This window comes from Chrysochloris asiatica, unplaced genomic scaffold (genome assembly GCF_000296735.1).
Source record: "Chrysochloris asiatica unplaced genomic scaffold, ChrAsi1.0 scaffold00056, whole genome shotgun sequence".
Taxonomy (NCBI): domain Eukaryota; kingdom Metazoa; phylum Chordata; class Mammalia; order Afrosoricida; family Chrysochloridae; genus Chrysochloris; species Chrysochloris asiatica.
The window spans coordinates 15,754,584-15,758,105 of NW_006408574.1; the positions used below are offsets into that span (position 1 = coordinate 15,754,584).

The window sequence follows — 3,522 nt, forward strand, 5'->3', positions numbered from 1 at the left end:
GTATTCTAATGCTGTCTGAGCGTATTCCACTGCTCTTCATAAGGGTTTCAGTGAATAAATACTCGGATGTAGTCCTTCTCTCCTTCCTAGTGTGTCTTAGTCTGGGAGCTCAGCTGTCCAGCATGAGTGACCCTGCTGATATTTAAAACACTGGTGGTATACCTTCCAGAGTCACAACACACAAGCCACCCTAGTACGACTAATGAACAGATGTGTGGTGGAATTTAATTTACTTCATAACTTTATATACATTCTTATGAATGTATTCTCAAATGCATATGGAAAGGAAAACACAGTACGTTGTTGCTGTTATGTGCCATGGAGTTGGTTTCAACTCATTGACCCTACTTATAACATCACTGCATAATCCTCACAATTGGTATGTTTGAGCCCATTGCTGCTGCCACTGTGCCAATCCATCTCATCGGGGCCTTCCTCTTTTTTCATTGACCCTCTACTTTACCATGCATAATGTGTTTCTCCAGGGTCTGGCCTGTCTTGATACTATGTCCACGTCTATAGTCACCTTTTATGTTATATAAATAAAGGTATTTGCAATGAAGAAGTCATTGATCTTGCAAAATTCTACCATGGTGATCTCCAGGATCATTTCTATCACCAAGGTCATATTTTCCAACCACTGATCCTTCCTCTTTATTTCCAACCTTTGTATTACAATCACCAGTAATTATCAATACTTTTTTTTTCTTTTTAAATACAGAACTTTATTTAGAAACTGTTTAAAGTAGGGGAAAAAAAACCCAAAAATCCTGTCAAGAAAGACCAAGTGGATAATGGGTTCCCAATAACCTGGAATTTCAGGGCAACAAAAGTCTAAAAAGCCAAGAAAGAGAAACTGTTATTTAAACAATGGCTAATTACCTGTGGGTTTTTTTGTTTGTTTGTTTGTTTGTTTTTTTTAGCATTGTTAATCACTGAACGTGTTTTCCTCTGAATTCCACACAGAGCATACACTTCATAACAATTTTATCATAAAATACCCTGCTTTATACACACATTATAAGACAAGCTACCACCAGAAACAAATCTATACAAACACATCATGGGCTGAACAATCTCAGTAGTGGGTGAAACACATTTTGTAGAATTCTGCCAAAAAAAAAAAGGACTGAATAGGCCATGGGCAAAAATATAAATGATGAAGAGTTAAGGAATGAAATAATTTTTAAAAAATAATTAAATCAAACATGGTACTGCATTTTCTGCAAAAGAAAATTAACATTTAGCTACACACTAACAAATTTTATCTTCCCAGAGATTCGTGCACTGGCAAAGCATTCTGATAAAACTGGAGAACTGGGGACAGCAAGTACCAAAACCACCTGAGCCTGCAGAGCCCAAGGTGGTGAGGGCCTTCACTGGCTACTCCCTCTGCCAGAGGTCCAGGAAGAATTTGCAGCAGCAGCAGCTGTCTGCTGTCCTTCCACTCTAAGCAGAAAGTTTTAAGGTACCAACAGAGAGGAGTCCCCAGTGGGCAAGGGGAGCAGAGAGGAGACATGTGCTAAATGTATACTTCAAAGGCAGTAATGGGACATATCCCCATTCAATTCCCACAGATGTAGGCAAGTCCCCAAGAGTAGGTGTTAGATTGAAAAGCTGGACACATCATATTTCAAAACACACACACAATACATAGAAATTTGTGGAATAATTGAGAAAATCATGAAGAGAAATGCTCACTGAAAATCAAGCTCTTCACCTCAAACATCTCAGGGCTGAAATACACACTTCTCTTCTACCAGGCAACAATGCCTCTTGATTTTGTTTTTAGCAGGGATGCAATTGGTCAGTGACACTAAATGACTTTACAGAGAAACCTTTTCCTATTGGGCCAATGTCTAGGCCTCCATGGAGTCAAGCAGCCCTAACAAGGCCTAACAAGAGCAGGTTCCAAAAAAAAGGTTCCAAGGTCTGGCCCTTCCTTCCCCAACAATATCAAACACACAAAATCTCCTGTCATGTTACAACAAAATATGGAAGCATACTTTAAATACTCTTAAGGCATTTATTTATTAAAAATTCTCTGCCAAGATTTCACATTAGCTTAAACATTCATTCAGTCTTTCTATTTCTCTATGGACACTTTTCCAGCAACCACATGGTGACCCCCATGGTCAGTCAGCCTCTGTGTTCTCTAGGTGAGCCCACTCAATGCTAATACTGTTCTGCCACATGATAAAAGCTCCAAACTCAAACTCATAGAGAAAGGAGTGAGATTTCTGCAAAGTGCATTTTAAGAAGTACTTTTTGCTTATGAAAATAAACCAGTGAGTCCTCTAAGAATCATAAAAGGGAGGATTTTACCCATGATTGGGAGTGATGGATTCAGATGGTGCTCTGCTGTTCCAGGCTGCTAATACTCTTCTTGTTCTTCCTGTGAGCCCCCTTCACCAGGTATCACAAAGCCTTCATCTGTGGCATAGAGAATTTACTCTGCAATAAAGGGTCAGTTTCCCCCTCATTCTCCTGGCAAATTAATTCAATGTTCCTTCGCTTTCCAAAGTAGAAATCTCTCTCCTTCTCTAGGTATTCAATAGTAATCTTCAATACGTTGAACTACTCCATCAATTCAGATGCTTCATCATCCCCATTGCCCACAGAGGATTCCTTCTCACCACACCCGAGCCAGCCTTAGAAGTTGCAGTAGTTCTCGGTGTTGAAATGGGCCTCTGCAAAGCTGCACTGCTAGTGCTGAGAGGTTTCTTTGGTTTCTTCAGAACTGGAGCAACAAGGGAAGGAGCCACTGCCGTTTCTTGACCTTGTCTGACAGCTACAGGGTCATAGTCTTTTCCATCATAATTTGCATCAAAAAACTTCTTGAACCACTGAACAAATTCAAAATTGTCTTGAACTTTCCCTTTTACTAATTTGTCCACTGGAATTATTTTGTCAACACCTATTCTCTTAAAACCTGCTTGCAGAATTTTGAAGTTCTGGATATAGTCATGTTCTAGCTTAGCTTGGGATTTTGCTTTCTTCAAGGCATGGATCCAGGGAGCAGCATGTCCATAAACTGACAGTAAGCAGCCCCCAAGCACAACTGTTTGATCTGTGGCAGAGACTCATTGGTCCAAGCCAGCATGTCATGTTGGCTTAGGTTGTCACTGGTGACTGACGTCGAATATACGTTCACTGCCATCTTTGGCTGCCGCTGACCAACTTCCAGTGCCAGTACTCGGCTCAGGTTCTGTCTTCGTCTTGTTCAAACTACCCTCAATTATCAGTACATCTTGATTGAATGTTTGATCAATTTCAGACTGAAGATGTTGGTTGTGTTTTTGTTGTTAAGTGACATTGAATTGGTTCTAACTCATAGCAACCCTATATAGGGTTTCCAAGGATTAGCTGGTAGGTTTGAATTACCAACCTTGTGGTTTGAAGTCCAGGGCTGGTCCTACAGCACCACAGCAGGAGTCAAGATGTTGGTCGAATTCTTCAAATTCATCTCCATTGGCTTTAGCAGTTAATGTGTAAATTTTGAAAACAGTGGCATTAACTGGT

The 3,522-nt window shown here is 40.3% G+C and overlaps 1 pseudogene; it reads right to left on the reverse strand.

Moving 5' to 3' along the window:
* Positions 1-2,374: 2,374 nt before the first annotated feature.
* Positions 2,375-3,160, reverse strand: LOC102814321 (annotated as a pseudogene).
* Positions 3,161-3,522: the final 362 nt, after the last annotated feature.